This window comes from Sorex araneus, chromosome 1, assembly GCF_027595985.1.
Source record: "Sorex araneus isolate mSorAra2 chromosome 1, mSorAra2.pri, whole genome shotgun sequence".
NCBI classification, from domain to species: Eukaryota; Metazoa; Chordata; class Mammalia; order Eulipotyphla; family Soricidae; genus Sorex; species Sorex araneus.
Window position 1 is genome coordinate 204,157,110 of NC_073302.1, and position 25,543 is coordinate 204,182,652.

The following is a 25,543-nucleotide window of genomic DNA, read 5'->3' on the forward strand; positions in this document are numbered from 1 at the left end:
AGATGTTACTGGTACCCACCTGAGCAAATTGAGCATGACCGTGCCCAACGGGATGACAGTGCTACAACAGGATGAGAGTGAACAACGGAATGGCAGTGCTACAGTGCTATCATCAAACTTATCATATCATCTTATTACCAAGAAACTTCAAAAAAAATTTTTTTTATTAGTGAATTACTGTGAGATACAGTTACAGACTTACAAACTTTCGTGCTTGCATTTGAATTATACAGTGGTCCAGTGCCCATTTCTCCACCAGTGCCCATTTTCCACCATCAATGGTCCCAGCATCCCTCCTACCACCCCCACCCCGTCCTCCTCCCACCCCACCCCGCCTCTGTGGCAGGGCATTCTCTTTTGCTCTCTCTCTCCTTTTGGGTGTTGTGGTTTGCAGTAGAGGTAGTAAGTGGACATCATGTTCGGTCGATAGTCTACTCTCAGCCTGCATCTCCTAGCACCTTTTACTTGGTGGTCACTTCTCTGTCTGAGCTGCCTTTTCCCCCAGCATGCAAGGCCGGCTTCTAAGCTGTGGAATAATCCTCCTGGCACTCATCTCTACTATTCTGGGATGTTTGTTTCCCATTCTGTTACTTTATATTCCACAAATGAGTACAGTCTTTCTATGTCTATCCCTCTCTTTCTCACTCTTTTCACTTAACATCTACAAAATGGAATATTATGCAGTTAGAAAAGATGAAGTCATAAAATTTACATATACTTGGATCAACATGGTAAGTATCAAGTTAAGAGAAAAGAAACTGGTTTTATTCCTGAGTTTTGTCTGTAAAATGAGCACACAAAACTTTGGATGCTTTTGAAGTTAGAGTTAACTAATAAAAGAACTTCAAGAAGATGAGCACGTTTTCATGTGCCATTTGGCAAGTGTCTGTTTTCTCAGAGAGGTGCCTGTTCATTTCCTCTCCCCATTGCTAGAGGGATGTCAGGGGAAAGGGACTTTGAACTTTTGGTTGTTTTCATTCCAGATTTGTCCTTGCTAAAGTTTCTCCCCTCTGAGGGAATCTGCCCTGTTTTACATTTGAACTGGCCTTATTCAGTCTTACCATGTCTTACTTCCTGGGAATCATCTTCGTGGGAAGGTACAGCAAGTGGGTCTCAAGTGCAGCCTAAGGTCTGCCTTTGTGGTGATGCCTCAGTGCCCAGGCCTCACTGGAGCTCCTGCAGGGCTTTACAGCCCACACCTCCCTGGGCGGTTCACAACAAGCGAGCCAAATAGGAGGCTGGTAGTGCAGGAGGCAGGTACTTCCTCTCTTTTATGGCTACTCCTTCCCCTACACGCACTCCGTACTCCCGTGCTTCCTCTTGCTCCACCTGACAACATACCAATGGGCATTCCTTGGAGATAATGTTGCCATTACTTAGAGAAAGTCTATGAATCCCGCCCCCCCTCCCCCCCACACACACTTGTTGAAATGCCTTTGATACTTGGTTATTTGGAAATGAACAGCATGAACATGAAATCTCAGGTCATCCCTGGGAGGAGTGGCACTGCCTCTAGGCCATGTGCTGAGGGATGATTGTGCCCCCTGCCTCAGCTGATCATTTTCCTCAGTATGACACAGCCGGCAGTCCCATCTATGCCTCTGATTGGAAAAGAGTTACACTGCATGCTTAGGAGAGGTTGGCAATCTCTCCTTCATTCTGCTGAACTTTAACAGTCATGGGGCACTGCATTGAGGGGGTGGGAGGGAGAGAGAGAGACATAGAGAGACAGAGAAAGACACAGAGAAAGACACAGAGAGAGCGAGTGAGTGAGCTCCCACACGACTTAATTGCTCATGGCTCCTCATGTATTCTTCCCTAGCCTCAGTTGACCTGAACCTTTTTTGGCTGAGAGCCCAGGACAGGGTGCTGGTAGCTGGCATAGTCATAGTCACAGGATGCAGTGAGTAGCCCAACAGCTCCTGCAGATGCCGGAGAAGGGTTCAGTGGACTGTTAAGTAGCCTATGGTCCTGTTGTGGTTCCCGGAGGAAGGATTGGGGCTGGCGCCTCTCTACCACAGCAGGCTGCAGTGGGTAAAGTGCGCTGTTACTCAGCAGGTAAAGTGGTAACACGAAGAGAGTCTTAGCTGCCCAGCCCAGGAACAGAAGGAATTGGAAGTTCAATCACAGGAAGTTCAATCCAATTAGGAAAAGAAACGGAGGCCTGGGAGATGCAGTGGCCTGTGTTTTGGCTGTGCAGAACCATGGTCACATGGTCACATGGTCTCTCATGGTCACAGCTTCTCCCATGCTGGTGGCCAGACCAACCATCAAGCAGCAGTGGGAGCACGGCCAAACTCTGGCTCCTGGGGGAGGAGCCCAAGGTCAGGTACAAGAGGGTACTATCCAGACACACTGAAATGGCCATGTGACCTCCATGGGCAGGTATGGCAGTAGGGGTGGAGGCAGTGCCTTAGAGACTACAAGTGTTTGTGTAGACAACGCTGAATTCTCTCCAAGTGTCATGATGCAGTTGGGTTTTGTTACGACCTACTCATCATTTAGTTAACAGATCCAGAATTGGAGGTGTCCAACAGGAAATATAGGCATTAGATGCCAATAAATAGTCATTTCCTGTATTCCCAGGAAGGTGTAGCATACCCTTGCCTTAGTTGACGGGGTCAAGTATTCCCTCTTATATATCCAGGAAAATTCCCAGCCAGTATTCCTAATTAATGGGTGACAAGATCTGCAATGCATCTTCACTAGATGATGGTCACTTGGGGATTGGTCGACTGTCCCTTGCCATTACACCATCTACATTCCTGGCATTGGGAAGTGTATCCTGGGCATTAATGTGCCTCACGGTCTCACTCTAGTCTCAAGGTGAAGTTCGCCATTCAGTAACAGTGATAAAGGCTATAATCTGGGCCCAATGCCACCATTCACAAGTGATGTTCCAGCCTCATACCAGGTGGTATGTGTGCTGCAGTACCAGCTCCCCGGAGTTTTGTCCCATTCTGGGACAAATAGTTCAGCAATTTGGAAAGACTGAAATAGTGCAATCAGCATGGAGTCCATGTAACTCCCCTATTTGGCTAGTCTGCAAGCCGGAAGCACCCGGTGTGTGACTGTGGGTTATCAGGAGTTAAACAAGATGAGACACCTTTGTCTCAACAGTGCTCTCCAGAGCAAATTTGTTGGACCAACTCACTGTCTCTTGGAATGTATCATTATGTAGCCAGTTCTTTTTTTTTTTTTTGGCTTTTTGGGTCACACCAGCAATGCTCAGGAGTTACTCCTGGCTCTGCACTCAGGAATCATTTCTGGTGGTGCTCAGGGGACCATACGGGATGCCGGAGATTGAACCCAGGTTGACCAAGTGCAAGGCAAACGTCCTACCTGCTGTCCTATCTCTCTGGCTTTGCCAATTCCCTTTTTTCTAGTGATCTTGCTTCTGGGAGCCACGAGCAGTTTGCCTACACTTGGAATGGTCTTTTATAGTGTCATCCCGAGGATATACCTTACTATTTGTCTTGGGTTGGTGCAGGACCTGATTGCTTGGTTCCTGTCTTGCATAGTCTGTTTTTTTTCCCCTATACGGATGCCATTCTGCTCACCTGTGGTTCTTTTTCAAATTCAGAGACCTCAGCAACCAGTCTGTGACAAGTCCTTGCAACTTGGGTGTAGGTCATGAATGATACAAGGTCCAGGGACCTGGTTAGTCTTTCAAATTCTTTGGTTGAGTAAGACAAAGATCCTCCCAGAAATCTCAGGCTTATCCTTGCCTTGCAGCAATGAAATATTTATAACTCTTTCTGGATTTATTGGGATACAGGTGGTGTATGGTTTATACTGTATGGCACCGGTTGTTTGCCCCGTTAGTAAAGAAAAGTGTCTTTTCTTTCCACGCAGGATGCAGGGACTGGGCAGGAAATGATTTTTTTCCCAGGCTCAATGATCTGTTGTTTAAGCACAGATCTTGCAAGTTGCAGACCTTCCACACCATTTTTGTTTGCTCATTTTGTTGCTTGTGTTTTGGCAGTGCTCAGAGGTTACTTCTGACTCTGCACTCAGGCATCACCTCTAGTGGTAAACAGGGGACCATATGCTGGTGATTGAACTCAGGTCAGCCATGCTATTTCTCCAGTCCCCTTCCACACCATTTTTGTTGGACATTGCAGTTGCCCCTGATGGTTGTGTGCTGAGGCTATGGCACCACCATGAAGGAAGAAAGATGTCCATTGGCTTTTGGTCCCAACCGGAGAAAGGTTCCGAGACTAGGTACAGCAAGATAGAGTAAGAATTAGGTGCTTCCCGTCATGCTTTGCAAGCATGTGAGGCCATAACAGGCTCTCAAAGGATAGAAGTACCTTCGACTCTGGTCTTGAGTCTTGGGTTACAAAACCACACACAGGGCAAGCCCAGCTCCCCACTATGGCAAAGTAAAATTTGGAGCAGTGGGTTGCTTTAAATGCCAGCTCCCTACCACAGAGGTTATGCTCGATTCTGCTTTTACTAATTTATTTTTTGATCATTCTATTCACAGTAACTTAGGTAGTTGATTCTGCTCCCCAGCCTTTTAGGAGAAATTGGTTCCTTTCCTCTGTAGCTCCCACATGGAAGGCTTGTCGCATATAACAGGATGGCCTAGTAACTGATGGGTCCAATACAGGGAATTCTCTCCCTTTCCCTTGTAAGGGACCCTTCCTCGATGCTGGACAGTGGTTGATACAGAAGATATTTTGTAGGTATGTGGTAGGAATCAGTTAAACACAGGAGTAGCCACTGAGCACTGTGCTATGTTGCTAGTTACAATGCATGAGCCAAGCCTGCTAATCAGCACAGAAAGTTGGTTGCACACAGAGGCTTAACACCGTAGTTACCCCAATGCTTCGCTCAGGGGTGGCAGGTTGGCTCATGCCCCTCAAGCAGAAGAAGCTTAGGTGAACATTTGATGACAAAAGGCACCAAGAAGAAAGCAAGTAACTGTGACATCTCAAGGAAATGGCAGCTCCAATCTCTGGATAGTAATGTGATTGAGGCTCTGGCTCAGGTTTGGACTACGTTGGCTGTGGGATACTGCTTGGCAGATGTGCGCATGTGGGTCCACATACACGACAGTCACGTGCCTCTGATTTGGCATGCTGATGCATATCAGCAATCTCCCAAATGTGTTTGAAATGTTCCCTGGCTGAGACAGCTGCCTTATCCACAGTTGATAGGAACTAGGTACATGGAAGATGTCCACCACAGGTATGGAAAGTGAATGATAGTGTTCCTATAACCACTTCGAATGGTCACAGCTATGCTTTGACTATGATGGATACTTATTCCAGGATCCTTTTGTTTTTTCTGCCTGGGCTTTTCATATCACTATACAACAGTATACAACGGGTTATTAGAACCATTAGAACTGTTAGAACATTAGAACTGTTAGAGCATTAGAAAAGCACCCCTGTCCGCCCAAACCTTCCTTGGTTGACAGCCTAGGATAGTGCTAACAACTATTCCTGAATGTATGCCAAAGACAAAAACAAGCCAAAAAACACCCCTCTCCCCACCAAAAAAAAATCATTGAATTATCCAACCAACACTTCTCAGCTGAGATGGAATAGGTGACCTTTGATTTTCCCCCCATTTTCTCACACTGAGCAAGTGTTCTGTTCTTGATAGTCAGTGTCCTGTTTTTCACATTTCTGTGTTTTTGTTTGAGGAGGGGGAGGTGATTTTGCTGTTTAAGAAATTCATGTAAACTCCAAAAATATATCAGCACAGAATTTCTTTAAAAGTTTTATTAAATGGTGGAGGGATGGGTGTTTGATCATTGTGTGATTGTAACCCAAACATGAAGCTTGTAACTATCTCACGGTGACTTAATAAAATAAAAAAAAGTTTTATTAAAGACATATAGGGCATGATTATTATCATAGTAAGATCCAAATACAAACTAAAATTCAATGCAAATATACTTTAGATTCCAGAGTTGAGAACTTACTTATGTAAATGAGACTAAGCATTTTATTATATTGTATTAAAGAGTTTAATTTTCTTATTTACATAGGTTAACATCATATAGCAATCACAAATTGGCTTTTACTAATTTATTTTTTGATCATTCTATTCACCATTTCTTAAGGTTTTGTTGGAATGAGTAATATAAAGTAAAATTGTTATGTGCCTAAGGGGGTAGGCTGGGGATGGGAAGAAAATGGGGACATTAGTGGAAGGAAAGTCACACAAGTGGTGTTTGAACACTAACTACCTGAAATGACTTTTTAATGACCAACTTTGTAAATCATGGTGGCTTTTAAAAAAAATAAATAAATAAGGAACATAAAATGATCCCCAAGTGGAGTGCTAAAGTTCCTTAATGGAAAAGGTTGAGATGTGCTTTATCAATAAAATACATGTGGTGATAAAAGTTTATTCAGCCATGAGTTACAGCGCCATTGGACACGAGCTCAATGTTAGTAAATCAACAATAGATAGCAACCAAGGCATTTTAAAGCAGAAGCACGCATAAACCAAGGCTAAATGTCGATGGGTTGCTGAAAATACTGTGACCAGAGGCTCGTGGGAACCGAAGCCTGATTTCCTCTCGGAACAGCGGCTCATACTAGCTAATTCTGGGTTTCCAACCACTTTGTATGAATAACTACCATGAATAATGAGAATCAACAACATAGGCTGTTACTGCTCTAAGATGTGCTTATGCTGCTGCAGGGACAAAGAGTTAGAAGTTGTCCTTCTGTCCACCTGAGGAAAGACCAGACAGGCCTATTTTCCACATGGTCATTCCTGACTTTTGAGTTCTTCTACAAGAGGAACTGCCATCCTGGCCATGGCCACTAGGTGGTGCGGTGCAATCTGGTGGGCAACTCGAGGGATTCTCTCAAGCCACCTGTATTCCTATATTCTTTATCCACATGTGCAGAAGGTTCCTCATTTTGGACTCACTGTAATTTATAGTGGGACTATATGCTGTTTTGCACTAATACCCCCAATGTGTAATTGCAAATATAAAACAATCTGACACTGGTACATTTCCCAAGAATCAGAGCTGTTCAGTTACGGCCAAGGTCATCTTGATAGAGCGATACAAACACTATTATTTGTGGGTCCTGTTTATATCATGCCCAGAGTGGACGCGATCCTTTACCGGTAAGTGAGGAGTAAATCAACACTGCACACAATCTGGTCAGGTTTCAGCTGGGCTGAAGATTGAATTCACCTTTAAACAAAAATTATGTTGGATTTTATTGTTGTACTTAAACTATGAGGGGAAAATTCAAAGGTGGCACTGCTCTCCTAAACTTAGCATTCTTTTTGACAGTTTAAAAGATTTCTTACATGTGTAAGAGACTGGTCATAGACAACTGAATGATTGCTACCAAGAGCATTTCTCTGTGAGGGATTTTTAGGGGTGCTTACTATTAGGGGTCCTAAATATTTAATAAGACCCTTAAGGCATTCCAGCAATAGGTACAATTTATTCTCTGCCTTTTAAAAAAGTTTTATTTCTTTAAGGAATGCACTTGGAAATATGGCTCATGACAGAATAATGACACTTTTTAAGGAAACAAATAAAAATAGCTTTAAAGTTTAAAGCTTTGGCAGAAAATGCACTCATATCCATATTCATAGATGTGACAGTTATTCTAGGTAAGGGTGGGGATGTGACTCAGTGATCTAACATATGCCTTGCAGTGGAGAGCACATGAACCGATTCCCGTTCTTGGCACCACTGGGTATAATCCTGGTGGCTCCAGAGCACTGCTGGGATGGCCCAGGTGGTCCCCAGTACTACAGGGCCTGCGTGTCATTCAAATGCTGGTCCAATTGGCCAAGAATCACTAGGTGAGACCCTGGAATGCCATAAGCTCTGCTGGGAATACCTTCCTCACTCACCACCTGCCACCAAAAATATAATCAAAGATAAACCTATTTTGCAAGATTAGGTGTCTATTTTTCTTACTAATGTTTTCTCATTTTCCACAAATTATGGTTTTATGAAAATCTTATAATAGATATAAAACTTGGATTTATAACTTTGTAATTTTATACTAGTTATAAATTATGCTTTGTGTGATAAATTATTAGCTTCAAAATATTAATTTATCATATATTGATGATACATGATAGAAACTATGTTTTTATTTTGTTATCTCCTGGTACTATGAACAGTCCTTTTTTTTTCAATTTTTTTTTTTTTTTTTTTGCTTTTTGGGGTCACACGCGATGCTCAAGTGTTACTCCTGGCCCTGCACTCAGAGGACCATATGGGATGCTGGAATCAAACCTGGGTCAGCTGCATGCAAGGCAAACGCCCCACCTGCTGTGCTATCACTCCAGCTCCCTGAACAGTCTTTTAAATTTGTTACTTAGTCAGTCACTGTGATTTACAAAAAATGAGTTTTGGGCGTTCAACACTCGAATTCCAAACCTACCACCAGTGTCAGTGTCCTTCTACCAGTGACCCAAGATTCTTGCCCTCCTCCTACCTTCTTTCTAAATCAAACTCACTAAAAATTTATTACTAAAACAATTTTTTTCTCGATTTTTTTTTTTTTTGCTTTTTGGGTCACACCCAACAGTGTACAGGGGTTACTCCTGGCTCTGCACTCAGGAATTATTCCTGGCGGTGCTGGGGGACCATATGGGATGCTGGGAATCGAACCCGGGTCGGCCATGTGCAAGGCAAATGCACTACCCGCTCTGCTATCGCTCCAGCCCCGACTAAAACAATTTTGAAAATTAACATTTTCTTTTATTTGGGGTTTGGTTACATGCTTACACTGTTGTCTCTTGTGATTTTTATACCCCAGTGTTAAGGATTGTTGTAATCTGTGTGTATGTTTTTCTTCCATCTTTTCTCTCCCTATTTCATTATCTATCAGGTATCATTGGTCTATCATTCTATTTTATCTTCTGTAGTTCTATATGTAACGACAAAAGCAATTATGACATTAAATCGCTTTTTAAAAATCTTATCTCCCCAATACAGCTATTAATAAAATTAATCAGTAGCAGTTTGAAATAGAAGAGCATTTAGAACAACAGAGATATTCTTGAAACTGTAGTAAGATATTCTGGAGCAAAGAATGCTAAAGTTACTTTAAATATTGGACTACACACCTTCCATTCCATCCCAAAGAATCGACTCTGTACTTAACATGCATCAGGTGTATGTTGTCTTCTGTTACTAAAGAGAAGAAAATTATTCTTTTCTCATTGTTGAACGATGTAAAAGTAAACAATTGCTACAAGCTCATACAGAACTTAGCCATTAACATCAGGACTGTTTTCCTGTTGACTTGAGAAAACGAGACAGTTACTGTGAAAGCACACTAGAGGGAGCCAGATGCCTTTCTGATGAATTCTTCTTTGTCTAGCACACATTTAGGTCAGTTTGTGAATTTGTGAAATTACTGCTCATCTTAGTCCACAGATACGATTACAAATGCATTTGAAATTTTAAAGCCACATATTTCTTTCTTTTTTTTTCTTTTTGGGTCACACCCGGCGATGCACAGGAATCACTCCTAGCTCTGCACTCAGGAATCACCCCTGGCGGTGCTCAGGGGACCATATGGGATGCTGGGAATCGAACCCAGGTCGGCCTCGTGTAAGGCAAACACTCTACCAGCAGTGCTATTGCTCCATCCCCAAAGCCACATATTTCTGATGGAAAACTGTTACAAATGAAAGGGGACCCCAAAGACTTATTATCTAAATAGAACATTTAGATCTTTGGGTCCTAATTCAAGCAAACTATTCTTAAAAGATGTCGTAGGAACAGCTAGGTAAATGTGAACAGGAGTTAGAGATTTCACTTGGAAACTATTGTGTAATTTTGTTAGGTGGGATAATAGTATCTTGATAATACTTAAAACCCATCTTTTCATTCTTCACCAGTGCTTTGAGCCTTTTCCTCGGGCTTTTTTGGGGAGAATAGAGTGGATGTACGACATTATATCTTGAAATATGCTGCTTTGTGATATTGCTTGAATAATTTTAATTGTAAATGGACCCAAATGTTCGTCATATAGAAATGGGCCAGGGAAATAGTTAATAATGTGAGTTCTGGGTTTGGAGAGATAGTATAGCAGGTAGGGCTCTTGTCTCACCCAAGTTCAATCCCTGACACTCCATATCATCCCTGAACCTGCCAGGAGTGATTCCTGAGCACAGCGCCAGGAATAAGTCCTGATCAGCAGATGTGATCCCAAACAAAACAAGAAGAATGTGGGTTCTAGGCCTAGACATACCAGTGTTCCTATCTGCCTGTGTTTCATTTTAGTAGTGACCAGGTACTAATTTGTTAAGATTTTTGAACTTAAGTTTCTTATGTACAAAGCAGAAGTAATATCTAAAATATTTTGATATGATTAAATAAAAATATGTATAGAGAGCATGCACAAAGAGATTCTGCCCTTATATAAAACCAACAACAACAACAACAAACCCAACCATTTGTTAATTAAAAATAACAAAAGTAGAAACAGTTTCACATGCAACTTCTACATCTGGCTGCTATTGGACCTTTCCCAGGGCTTCCCAAATCATTAGATCAGATCTTACATGGTCACATGGGAATTTGGGTGCAGTCCCAGGAAACTGAAACTACTGCAGCTTAGGAAAAATTCTCCCTGGTTCCACTTATAGACACACAAAACCGAAATTCTCTTGGTATTTCACAAAATAACTGCCTAGCTTTATTCCCAATGTGCACCATCCTTTATGAACTGTCAGTGAAAAGGAAACAGATGAAAGAAGGAATTCGAAGCGTGTATAATATCACCCTGGCGTCATGAAACAGGGGTAAAAAGCAAACAATTACAGTGGACAAGACTCCAGATGTTTATTGCCAGGACCTTATGTTCAGAGTGAAAGGAAAACCCTAACAAATGACAGGGCTTTCTTCTGTGTTGTAAGAAAGAGTAAAGTTGCTTTATGCAGACTTTTCTCTCCCCTGCATTTGATGATTGGCATTCTGGATATGAGAAGATAAATTGCAGCTTTATTTTCCTTAGAATCCTTGACATTGACTCCATGTTCAACCGGCTTCTGATTTTCCTTTGCTTTTGGATACAGAGTTTAACCCTTGAAATAGGCGTCCAGCTTTGCAATTTGGCTCCTGCTTGTGGGAGGACCGTGCCAAAAATGGGTTTGCAGTAAGAAACTACACTGTGAGACAGACACTTGCTGTCTATCTAAATACAATTAATTAATTAATTAATTAATTAATTAATTAATGCACCCAGGATGTTATAGTGTATTTTGAATGTTTGGGGGCGAGGAGATAGTTCAAAGGGCTGGCATATATATATATGTATATATGTATACATATACATATATATATATATATATATATTTTTTGCATGCAGGAGCCCCAGGCGCCATCCCTGGCACTGTGTAGTTCCTAGAGCACCCACTATAAGGAGTCACTGCAAGCACTTTGCTGAGACTCATCCCTGAGTGCTTGCAAGTATGGCCCCCAAATAATTAGTACATGAATAAAAATAAATAAATTCAGGGCTTTACTGCTTAAAGTCAGTTCTGTTTAAAGATGGGACTCACAGTTAGAAAACAATTGATGCCATACAACAATTTAACACCAAGATCTCAGACTTACAGTATTTAAAATTATGTACTTGTATTAGTTCTTGTGTTGCTCTAACCCCACCAGAAATAATACTTATCCGTATAATCTAGATAATTCCTCCCTCTCAAGATCCTTAACTTTATTGCATCTACAAAATGGCTTATGCCCCCATCTAACATGTTCACAGGTTTCGAGGACTATGATGGCCATTTCAGGTGCCGTTTGGCTACCTACTCAGTCCACTTTCTGGATTCCTAAAAGATTTATTTACTGCATGTAAAATAGTTTCACTTCCAGTGTAATATCTCTAAAAATATCAACTCCCAAAGTCCAAACTCCTAGACTCCAAATCTCAGGCCAGAGAGATACCTCACCGGGTTGAGAGCATGTTTTGCATACAGGAAGGCTGGGTTTGGTCCTTGGCACTGCTCTGTCTCCTGAGCACCACCCCGATCACAGAGCCAGGAGTAAGCCCTGAGCACTGCTAGATGTGCCCGCCCCCGAAAGGCCATTGGGTATTTATAGGGACTGCATTGAATCTGCATAGTGCTTTGCAGAAAGAAATCTGCAAAGTGCTTTGGGAAAGACTGACATTTTGACATATTAATACTTCCAGTCCATGAGCAGGGGATGTATTTCCATTTCCTCATGGCCTCCTTTAATTCTTTTGGAAGTGATTTATAGTTTTTTATGTACGTCTTTCAATTCTTTGCTAAACTAATTCCTAAGTATTTGGTTTTCTGAGGCATAATTTGTAATGGTACAATTTTTAAATTTTTCTTTTTTCTGTTTTATTATTTTCGTACAGAAAAACCATGAATTTCTGTGCATTTATTTTGTAGCCTGTTACTTTGCTATATAAATCTTTTTTTTTTTTTTTAAGAACTTTATGGTGGAGTCTTTAATGCAAACAGAGGCTGCCTTCTTTTCCATTGTTTTAGGTAGGACAGTCATTTTATCAATCTTAATCCTTCCAGTGCATACATATAGAATATATTTCCATTTTTTGTATCGTATTACTGTAACAGTACCTTATAGTTTTAATTGTAGAGGTATTTTATGATTGTTAAGTTTGCCCCTTCTCTATAATTATTTGCATGTAGAAAGGATTTTTTAATATTGATTTCTGTAAGTTGATTTTGTATTCTGCCACTTTACTATACTGGTCTATTTGACAGCTTATTTGTCAGTTTTTTTTTCATGGAAAAATACACAAGATTCAAATATACATCTCTAAGTTGTTCTACTATCTATAATAAATAATCAGTTTTTCTGTATCTAAAAGTCTTTTGAACAGATATTATTTTGTCTTTAAGCTAAATGTTATGTTCTATTTTTCCTCCCCTTTGGTGTTTTGTTGCTGTCTTATCTTAGTCTTACTTGCTTATATATACCTTCATTTAGTACATACCCAATACTTGTTGTATGTCTAGCCCTGAAGGAGATATTAGCAGGGCTAAATAGGGTTCAGTCCTTGTCTGTTTGTTTTCCACATACATTGGGTGGTGATGAATGAAATAAAGAAAAGAGGGTAGGACTTTTGCTGATCTTTCTCCTAGACCAGAGCTCATGTTCTGGGATAATTGTAGTTGAACTTTTATGGTATTTAGGGTGGGAAATTAGCTCAGACCAAGTTGAATTGTAGGGGTCAATGACTTCCATGAAAATTTTGCTTCGGGCTTAGTTCATGCCTTCTGAGGGTAGATTGCTGGAAAAGGTTAGTGTTCCAAAGTGAGTAATACCTCCCTTGGGGGATGCTGAAACCTCAGGTGCAATTTGGACCATTCAGTGTCTGCTCACTTAAAGAGGTAGACTTCCAGAGTGATACTGATATTTTTCTGAAAAGGCCAAATAAGTCTTTGAACCTCTGCTCCAGGCTGTGGAACCTTCTATTCTCTATGCTATTAGTCACAATTGTCACAATCAAAACCCATATTGTTACTATTTATTGAATATTTACTCAGTACCAAGAAGTATGCAAAGTATTTCACATTTACCATGTTATGCTATCATTTTAATATTCTTGGGTTGGTTCAGATTATGTTTAGGTTAAGTATAAAAAGGCATTAAAATGTTCAATTCAATGCCCAGTCATCCTACTAGAGATAATCATATTGCATCATATTGTTGTTCACTAACAATAGATCTTATTCTCATTCTAATCAGCATTGACTTTTACCCATGTCTTGTAACTTCAGAATATTTCATCTTGGCCTGGAGGTTCGTGAGATCAGAGTTGAGCTCCTTTAGTAAAGCAGCAAAGTTAGCTACTTTGCCAAACAACTGGCTACCCCTTTGTCTTCTGTTGTCCTTACTGTAATGCTGATTGAGATCACCCTTTTCAAATTTAAATTTGAGTTTTTTTCTTGGTGGGGTTGATGCCAAATTAGAGCAGAGATTTATCACCTTACTTGTACTATTAAAGTTTGCTTACACACAGCAAGGGAGAGGTAAGATGAACAGTCTAGATTCTAGAAGTTGGAACCAGAATTTTGTTTTGTTTTTTCTTCCCTACGCTCAATATGGTGATCAAAAAAATAAGTCACATTATATGACAGCTCATCTAAAATATATTTGCAAACATGCTCACATCTTATGTATGATTTGGTGTCTTTTTAAAATTCTGGACTCAGTTATGAAAATCTGTTCTACTCTTGTAGTTTTGTGTAAGTAATTTTTTTTATTCTTTTAAAAGCATGCTAGCGCATCCTTGAAAGAAAAATTAAATCCCTTCATTTTATAATTTTGGACTTAAATTTTTAGTTCACATGTTCGATTACAGACTGCAGGCATAATTTCTCCTTAGTGTTAGACATTTTGGAATTCTCAAAAACAATCTGTAATTTCCCAAACATGTTCATGTAAGCAAGATTTTGGATTCTAAATGAATTTGGGTTTTAAAAGAAGTTTTTAATAGGTTTTATATATTTTTGTGGCAACAAGTAAACTTGAGATTGCAGATTTCCTATGGAAATAGGATGAAATCATATTTTACTTCTTGACAGAGAGGCTAGACACACATAACCACGGTGGTGGGTATTCTGCATCACACACACAAAATCTGACCTTCCTGAGTTCATGTTTTCACCATATCTACCTTGTTAAACTTCTTATTATTTCTTACTATTTATTACTACCTCCTTAGTGGCTTACAGCAGTCCAGATGTATTAGAGTTCTAACCATCAGAAACAAAACCTTAGTAAGCTCAACTCCAGACCTTGACAGTTTGATTCTTCCCAGAGACTCCATGCGGTCCGGTTTCTAGAGACCTCTGTCTTTAGGAATTGATATGACCCGTGGTGCCCCAGCATTCTGACCACTGCTATCTTTGTCAGCTGTGTCTCTGGCTCAGGCCTGCTTACATCTCTCTCTTGTAAGGACCCCTTTGATTACATTGGGAAGAGCTGAAAAATTTACAATAATCTGTCCACCTCAAGTTCCTTAAGGTATTCACAGGTGTAGGATGACATTATTTTGTCCTCTCCCTGCTTGCCACAAGTAGCTTGTCCCGGTTTTTCCCGGAGTTTAGGTTTACCCCAGTCTCACCCATCAAGGTGTTCCCGAATCTCTCCCATCCCTTTGTTTAGTTATAATCACTTCTCTATGCTCTCTTCCCCAAAAGAGTTAATCCGCGGCTTTCCCTTAATCTGACTCTGCTAATTTGCAAGGTCAGACCTTCCTAGGATACTGAATTTATATTATATAAGTTAATATTGCCTTTCTCCTCTTCTTGTGCCTTTTGAATAATTTACTTTAAAGCTATGTCTGTTTTGTATAGACACAAGAAGACAATATTATGTTTTTATAACTTGGGAATTAATTGGCCTCGAATATTATTCCCTCCCGGGCCTCTGCTTTCTCCACTTAAGCCTCAGTTGCTCTCAGTTCCTAGCACCCCAAAGCAGGGTCCCCGACGTGGGACAGGAAGGATCCAGGGCAAGCGGTGACTTATGTGCTACCCTGGCATCGAGATGGGCCTGGCCAAAGTGCCTAATTCTTAACTATAAGTTAAGAGCTTGATCATAGACAAATGCTGTCATGATCCAATAGTAATTATGAGACTAGGACCCTGCCAGGGATAGGAAAGACTGATCTGGCCTGAGCACTGTAGTCTGAGATTGAGATGGCCCCAGGAGAGCAATTCCATAAGCCTTAATGCATCTCTTATTGTGTCCATACAAAATAATTAATATTATGATTTCTTATATGTTTGTTGGCTGAGGAGAAGAGAAACACATTCATGGGACTCTGCCCTTGGGTGGATCCTCCTGCTGAAAGAGAATTAAGTCCTAGAAGAAGGATCCCCTAAGGGAAAGGAACCTTACCCTATTGATGGTGACCACACCTATGTGTACGCCCCAACCCCCTCATGCTGTGGAGATTTAACTAGGCTGTAAGAGTGGGTTGGGGGGCCAGATCCACGGGGCGAGATCCACGGGGGCCAGATCCACGGGGGCCAGATCCACGGGCCAGATCCATGGGGGCCAGATCCACAGATCCAGAGAGAGACCGAGAGCCGGGAGAGAAGCAGGGAGAGAGAATGAAATAAACTGATGGAGCAACCAGTCTGGCCTTCTTCCTTCCGTCGCCTGCCCTTGACCGACAGCACACACAGCGGTTCCGGGGCACCGGACTTGGGCGGTGAGACAGAGCCGCCCGGAGAGCCCGCGAGTGCTCACGCCCCTTGGCGAGCTTTAGTTTTTTACACACAGGTTCTCGGGATTAGGGGAGGGACATCTTTTCTGGGTCATTATCTAATTTACCACCTACGTGCTCACAGTAAACTTAAATGCTTCAATTGTTTCAGACATCTTCAATGGCCTCCTGCTTTTACTCTCATAAATCCAGTTTTTCTTTAAAGTTCTTTAAAGAGTTCTATATTTGGGATCATCCCTTCTTTCTATTTTTAGTCCTTTCTCCCCTCTAATTAACCTTGTTCATGACAAGATTCCACTTGGCTGGGTTTAGTTAAATTTTGCTACCTCTGTATGCATTGGCTCTATCACAGGAGATGTCTGTTCTTTGGCTCCTCTTAATTCTGCTTTTTTTTCCAGGTTCATACTCAAGTTTTGCTTCTGAACTGAGATTTCCTCTGATGATGGTAACATCTTTGATTTTTCTCTGCATATTCCTCTCTTGTGGATTTTGCGCACAACTTTTATATCTATATTTACATAAATACAATATTAGTTTTTTTGTTATACCTTCATTTGTTATGACTTCCTTGCATCCCTATTTCAATTACAAACTTTCTGAAAGTAGGAAAATGATTATGTTTCACTTGAATTTTCAATCACACTTAACAGGATACTAAATACCTGGTGATGTCAAATAAATATTCACAGTCTCATTTGGAATATTTTTTGAATGTTTCATTTGGAGGTTCTCGTTTGGGGTCCCCAATTTTCAGAGACTTCTGCTTAAAATGTAAATAATATGTAAAGAATTAGATCTTAACTTGATATTTACATGAAAAACAATAGAGACTTCTATACAGATTCATTCGATAATCCACTACAAAGCTAATTTATCTTAATTTGTGCTTTAATCCCATGATTTAAAATTTTATAAACAGCTCTCTTAGCAGTGTTATAAGAGCTGCTATAAGAGTTAACTCTCACCCAGTACATACTTGTCTCAGATGACTTACCTATATATTCTGCCTTCCAGTTTGTTCCTTGTCCTTTTGCTTATGGAGGACTTTATTGCTTCCCTTGAGCAGATGGTTGGCATCCTGTAGTCAGGAGTTTTGCATTGGTCTGATAGTGAGCTTTTCATGCTAGGTAATTTTTAGTGAGATTGAACACAGAATCGGCCTTTCTCAGACTTGAAAAACCTATAGATTTGAGCCAGAGAGATTGTGCAAAGGGCTAACCACATGCTTTTTGTGTGGAAGGATTGGGTTCAATCCCTAGTACTACATGGTCCCTTACGCACCATGGGAAATGATTCTTGAACACAAAGCTGGAAGTTGCCCTAAGTACCACTGGAAGTGGCCCTACACTGTCCCCAAATTTAAAAAAGAAACTCAGTAGATTTTGAGGCTCCTCCTCCTTCCTTCCCATTGTAGGAATATCTTAAGGTTGCTTGAGTTGATGACATCAGGTATCATAATGGCAGTGCTGGTGATTATACGTGGCTATAAAAGAGTGGTGCTGGGAATCAATGTCCTTATGTAAATTTGGGACTTTTAAAAATGTGGGTTTTTTTGGCAATTCTTTTTGCATTTGGTAAAATTGGCCTCATATTTTCCCCTATATTTTTAGTTGAGGCATTGTGATTGTCTACAAAGTTATTCATAATAGAGTTTCAGGAATGCAATGTTCCAACACCAATCCCACCACCAGGGTTAACTTCCTTTCATGAATGTCCCTAGGTCCCCACCCACTGTCCAGCCTGCCTCTTTGACAGGAACATTTAAATATTTTTTTCCTGATTTTTTGGTCACACTGGTATGCTCAGTGCTCTCTTGGCTCTTCAGCTCGCTGGGGACCATATGAGGTACCAGGGATTGAACCCAGGTCGGCCAGGTACAGGTGAAGCACCTTACCTGCTGTACTATCTCTATAGCCCCTGATGGGCACAATTTGTTTATTGTATATTGGGTCTTGTGCTTTCAGTGTTGTTGGAACAGTGGTTTAGATAAATAGATATAATAGTTCATTAAGAAGAAGACTGGTGAAGGTGAAGAAGATTTTTTTCTAACTGTGAAGTCAATCAAAAAGGCTTTTGCTATTTATCAAAAGAACCGATGATGCCTGAATGACCAATTTGGTTTGCATCAGTTTGTAATATTGAACCTAGGAAAAAAGATACTATAATTGTCTTTAGAGATGAATATAATTATCTTTATTCTAGAGCATTTGGAATTAAATAAATGGACCAAGATTGAGGTAGTGCTTGAATCCAGGCATTCTGAGTTGAAGGCTTTGCTTTTTCTTTTTACAATAATAATTGGGATATGTTTATATAATGAGACCCCCTCTGACATATGAGGAATATAAATTACTATACAGAGTGGGTCAAGGAACTATTTTAAGGACTTGAAAGTGCTGAAATAACAACGGTTTCTCTTCTGGACCAGTAACATTTAAAAGCAAGGCACAGCTTTTGTACATTAACTAGATCTATTTTGTTTCATGCTTCTATTTTTGTTTCTTGCTGTGGAAGAGACAGTTAGTAGGAAGGAACTTATTGATTTCCTTTAAAATAAACTTACTAATGGCATCTTGCCTAGATGGAATTTATTGCCTGATGTCCCTAGACAACATAAAGCACTATTGGTCTTTGTAGACAGTGTTATTATTTACATAGCAATTGATTCCTGAGTACATGAATCAAATATAAAATATATATAAAATACATGTTTGGGGGATATATTGATATGTGTGTGTGCATGTGTGTATGTGGGTGTGTGCATGCGCGCATGTGTATGTACATTCTGTGAAGTTGTTTTGATTTAGTTCAACTAATTCAGTTTTTGATACCTTGAAGTCTCATTTTATTGAATTGTTTCGCATATTCTTTTAGTTAGAAAACCCATGTCTTGAAGAAAATAAATATTGACTATAATGAAATGCAGCATGTTGGTTCTACATTCATATTAATTAGTATGGATATTAAATGATAATTAATTTTAACCAGAGCAATTTACATTGCAGTATAATTTTCACTAAAATTTATGTTAACACTTAATATAGCAAAATAAAAAATTTGGCTCTAGGGATAAACTACTGATGTGTGATTTATGCACTAGCACATAATATGATATAACTAATTATATCACTATAGATCATTGAAGATTAGAAAAATGAAAAGCTGCATTTCAGAAAATATGTAATAGTGAAAAATAACTGTGTTTTAGTGTTTTCTAACTAACTCATGTCAACGAGGGACATCTTTAATAATCACCAAATAAATAAATGCCTGTTTTAATCATCTTAGAGCACAGCTGTGTGTGTGTGTGGTTACATCTTAGAGCACAACTTATAGTGTGGTTACGTGACACAAACCAGTGCTTAATTATTTATACAATTTGCCTTTATGACTTTTAATTTATGGTCAAAGTTAGAAGTTATAATTTATTTTCTTTGTTCAGAATATTCTAACATGTATAAAATGTTTTTCAGGTTATTATTCAACCAAGTAGCCTATGTTTCAATTTTAGCCTATGTTTCAATTTTAGCTATGTGGTATAGTCTGTATTTTTGTGTGTGCTTTCTTGGTTTTCTACAAACACATGCAATGAATATTACATACTGACTTTAAAAAAAATTATTGTCTAACCTTAACCAGCAGCGCTTGGGGGTTCTGGTTTCATTCCCAGAAGTACAGGAGTACTATATGGTTTGGGGGATTGAACCTATATTCTCACATATACTGGTTACAAGCTCTACTTCTTAAATCACATCTCTGGCCATACAGAATATTTAAATTTTTATTTTTGAGTTATACCTGGCTTTGTTCAGGGCTTACTTTTGGCTCTGTGCTCAGGAATCACTCACGGCTTGGTTGAAGGGAACATATGGGATGCGAGGGACCAAACCCAGATTAGCTCTGTGCGTGGCACATGCCCTACATGCTGCAGCACCTTCCCACCTTACATAGAGCTTATTTTTGATGTTGAGGTGATTCAAAACATAACTTAATTGAATAAGAGTCTACTTAGGATCTTTTTTGTTTAACATAGTAATGTTAGAAGATGTGGTAATATTTTCTTATATGGTAGGAAAACAAAAATAGGGACTCATGTATGAAAACAAAGCAATAGAAATAAGTAATCCCTAAATTTGCTGGAGGAAAAAGAAGCAAAACAGTAGCAATAATTGACCCCTAAGTTTGGTCAAGTAATTTGATGAAATTCAGCAGAACTTAATGTGAATTTCTGTTTTGATGTTCACAGAACAGTCTGTATAAGTAACGTGCATGTGTGTGTGTGCGTATGTGTGTGTGTGTCTCTGTGCATGTGTGTGTGTGTGTGTGTGTGTATGTGTGTGTGTGGTGGCTGGTGGTTGCGGGGGTGGGGGATGTAACTTGAAATGAGTGACAAAGATCTTATTCTTGTGTCTGACTTTCATTGCATCTCTCTTCCCTCCCATAGCTGTTGTCTGATTTAGAAGAAATCCAGATGTAGTACCTAATACAATTGAGGTCACACTATCTGATTTGCTTCTGTCATTGGTTCAGGAATCTTTAGCCAACCAGTGTTTTATTTTGCAGGCCAAAGGGATTGTTTCTGAGGTGGTCCAAACATCAAGAAACTCGGTACTGTTGAGCAATGGTGGGGTTTATCTCTTTCTTCAATAGGGGACTGATGCTAATGGTCTTATGTCACTGCTGTAAATCATCTTGCCTGAATGAGAAAGAGAGCTGATTTCAAAACTAGCACATGATAAAAACCATAGAAAAGCAGCAGTGAAATAGTTATTGAGCTATTTGAGAAGTCGTACTCTCTCTCTGGAATTTTCAGTTCTTATAAAAAAAACCCTTGCAGCTAACTGCTGTTGTTAAAGACCAACAAATACAGGCATACTTTGAAAAAGATTTAAGGAGAATTTCTGCATGTAGAAAGTAGTAAATTGAAATAGTAGCCCATTTATGACAAAAACTCACAAATAAGGAATAAAGAGAAAATTGAAAATAACAAGTGTAAATTTGCAGGAGAATTCTGTGTCTCTAAGGTGGTGACCCAGACATAAGAGTCATAGTTAGAGACTGAAATTTTAATCTCTGGATGGAACAAGAGAAGATCAAACCCATGCAAAGTGGGGAACTGGAATTCACACTCCTACAAAGCTTTTCTTTTCTATCATAGAATGGATGCAAGGAGATGGCATCAATCAGTCCAGATGATTACAAGATTGTTTTCCTTTGCCTGCTTGAAGAAAAAATATATTAGGAAATGAACCTCCCACACATAGTTTGGAAACTAAACCATCTATAAAGCTTAGGAACTTCTAATCTGAAAAACAAAAGTAACAGGCTTTATCTTAGTGAATTTCTCTGTACTTTACAAAAATATTTTAAAAGAATTTGCATGAATACTCCTTTGATAAATGATACATTTCACTAAGATTAAACTCAGAAAAGTGTTAAATGTAAGGTTCAACAAAAACAAAGGCACTAGTAAATATGTAGTTAAAAGTCAAATAATTATGAGTACAAAAGCATATGGCATACTTTTAAATTTTTGATAGATGAGGTAATGGTGTTTAAAGTAGGGCAAAATTTGCGCCAGAGAGACTGTCCAGAGGTCAAGGTCTTTTCCTTGCATGCAACCATAAGATTTGATCTGTGCTACCCACCCCCGCCTCCAAGCATTGCCTGGTATTGGATATTGACCTAAATGTTTCAGGCTTCATGAGCGAATTGCCCCTTTTCCTCTCCCCAAAGAGAAACTTACAATGCTCTTGTGAGCACCTCGAATCTTCTGAATTTTTCTTTAATCTTTCTTTTGTTTTTACTTCTTATTGTCACAATTCCCCAAATCCTTTTTCACACAGGTGACTTTGGACTCTGTATATGAAGTGAATTACTTGCTTTTGTATCGTCCCTATAACTTTTCATGTTTTACTATAGAGCAGTGTTTTTTGCTTGAACACGGAAAACCTTTAATGTTATGCTCTTAATATTTGGGAGTTGATTGAAATATATCTTCTCCTGGGCATCCATCATAATTACTTGACTCAGGCTTTGGTTGCTGTAGTTCTTAAAACCCCAAAAGAGGGGTCCACCATGGCACCTGGATGGACCTGGGACAAGTGGTAAAGCTACCCTGGCATCAAAATGGGACAATCTAGAAAGTATAAAAGTCTGATCTTGATGCATGCTGTTATGACTTAAGAGACAGGATCCCCATGGGGAAGGAAAAGCTGAACCAGCCTGAAGACCTAATCTGAGATTTACTCTAGGGCAGCGGGCTTGTCCTTGGAGCCCATCATCATCATCATCATCATCATCATCATCATCATCATCATCATCATCATCATCATCATCCTGTTGATCGTCGAATTTCTCGAGCGGTCTCAGTAACATCTCCATTCGTCCTAGCCCTGAGATTTTAGAAGCCTCTCTTTACTCATCCTTTCTAACGATGCCACATTGAAGGCTCTTTCAGGGTCAGGGGAATGAGACCCAGCATTGTTACTGGTTTTGGCATATGAATACACCATGGGGAGTTCGTGAAACTTTCCCATGTGGGCAGGAAACTCTCAGTAGCTAGCCAGGTTCTCCCAGAGGGAGAAGTAGGCTATAAGATGTCACTTCTGGGAGCTTGCTATTAAGTCTCTGGGTGTGGGCCATTGGTGGGATTACACGGCGCGGGGCGGGGGGGGGGGGGTAGTCCCTGGGTGTGACCGTCTAGGTACTGGAAAATGGGAAATCTGGGTGGAAGAGGCCCAGTCCTGATCCGAGCAGGCTTGGAGGTCTCAGCCCCAGTCCCACACACCTGGGTTCCTCTGCTGGTACCTTCATGCATGAGGCTCGTCTGAATGTGTGGAGAGGGGCCTTGAGTATGGCTGTGGCTAAGGCTCCGGAGGTCTTAGGCCTCGGGAGCACTGCTAGGAGCAGGGAGAGAAGCTGGAGCCCGCCCCCTCTGAGGGGCCCTGGGGAAGACAGCCAGGTGCGTGGGCAAGAGACTGCCCTTGGAGCCCAGGGCAGTCTCTTACTGTGTTTATCCAAATGGCTGCAAACATTAATAAGAAGTAAACTTAATTGTTTAATATTAACTAGTAGCTAGGGAGAGAGAAAAGCTTGTTGGCCCCGGGCGAATCTCTACATATAGGCCCTTGGAGAGAGAGAGGGTCTCCTTGAGTTAATACCCCCCAAGAGAATTGCCTCTGTAGAAATGCTTTACCTTTGTAAATGATCAATCACACGTGCAGTCCTATACCTTGAACCCCCACAGATGTGCTATAAGTATGCTAACAGCTCTGCATTAAACAGACCATCAGTCCGTGATTCCCCATGTCTTTGTTCCTTTGCTAGGGAATTCTGTGGAGTGGTTCTCCAGCACTGAACACAGTGCACGCCCACATCTTGACCTTAAAGCCTTGAATGACCCTTAAGCATAGATCTGGGAGTTGCCCTCAAGCACTGTTGGGTCCAAGCTCCCATGTTATCTCCACCCTCTAAAATAGGGTAAAACTATAACACCAAGTTCTTTTGTGGGGTCTTTATGAATTTATCATTGATTTACAATTTATGTGGAATTCCAGGACAGGTATGGGCAGTCCCCATAGAAGGCCCTTGAACAAATGCTTTTAGGGAAAAAAGTTTTCTTTCTAATAAGAGCAAGACAGCACCCAGGGGATTTGAATGGACACAGTGATGGAACACTACCCCTGCTCTTTCCATAGGTCAGATGAGGGTTGGACATGGCTTTCCCAAAGGCAGCAGTTACACTCCTCCCTGGTATCTCATAAGATCTATTTCTTGGCCTCCTGTACTGAATAGGGCAGGCTGGCTACCCCAACCATGTAGTTCATTAGCCCCTACTCCAATCTACATTCTCTCCAAACTCACAAAAAATAAACAAAATAAACAAAACAACCTTAATCATTGGTTAACAGCAAGTTCCAGACAAAGAACATATTCTCTGAATCAGTGCTAGAGGCTGCACACAATTACACAGGAACACCAAAGAGAAAGAGAATATGTTTGAAGGAGAAAGAAGAAACCAATACCACTGAGCTCTCCTGAAGTCCTCTCCAGCAGTGACGTGGGGAATGCTGATAGTGTATTGGAAGGAACCACCTCCAAACAAGCACAGGCACCATGGGGAAACTGTGGAACCTACCAGAAGAGGTGAATGAAGGTAGGAACCCTGAATCCTTAACAAGGAATACCCACATACATAATCTCTCTGATAAAGAATTCAGAGATAAAATGGTGAGAATTGTTTTGTTTGTTTGTTTGTTTTGGGTCACATCCTGGCGATGCACAAGGGTTTCTTCTGGCTCATGCACTCAGGAATTACTTCTGGCATGCTCGGGGGACCATAAGGGATGCTGGGAATCAAACCCGGGTCAACCATATGTAACACAAACACCCTACCCGCTGTGGTATAGCTCCAGCCCCTGGTGAGGATTTTTAGTGAGCTTGGAAAATCAGTGGAAAGGACAGTGGAAACATTTTTGAATAGTAAGAGCAAACACAGACTCAAAGTCAAAGGCTGTAAAATAAATTCTTCAAGCAAACAACTCCTTCAAAAAAGCTGGGGTGCATTTGACCCAGCAATACCACTTCTGGGAACATATCTCAGAGATGCAAAAATGTATAGTAGAAATGACATCTGCACTTGTATGTTAATTGTAGCACTGTTTACAGTAGCCAGAATCTGGAAACACCCGAGTGCCCTAGAACAGATGACTGGATAAAGAAACTTTGGTAGATCTACACAATGGAATACTATGAAGCTGTTAGAAAAGATGATGCCATGAAATTTGCATATAAGTGGATCAATATGGCAAGTATCATGCTAAGTGAAATGAGTCAGAAAGAGAGGGACAGACACAGAAGGACTGCACTCATTTGTGGAATATAAAGAAACAGAATGGGAAACTAACACCCAAGGATATTAGAGATTAGGACCAGGAGGATCGCTCCACGGCTGGGAAGCTGACCTTTAAAGCCTGGTTTATCGAAACCTGTTGTCTAAAGGCTGGTTTGTCGAAACCATTGTCTTGGGGTTACACAATTTAAAGGGCTGATTTTATTGTTTTTCTAGCTGGCTCTTTCCTGGTTCTTATGGCAGAACATGTTGCTAAAGTGAATCAATATATATCACTGTATCACTATATCACTGTCTTCCTGTGGATTTGCTCGAGTGGGCTCCAGTAATGTCTCCATTCGTCTTAGCCCTGAGATTTTAGCAACCTCTCTTTACTCGTCCTTCTCAACGGTGCTGCGTTGAAGGCTCTTTCAGGGTCAGGAAATGAGACCCATCATTGTTACTGTTTTTGGCATATCGAATATGCCACGGGGAGCTTGCCAGG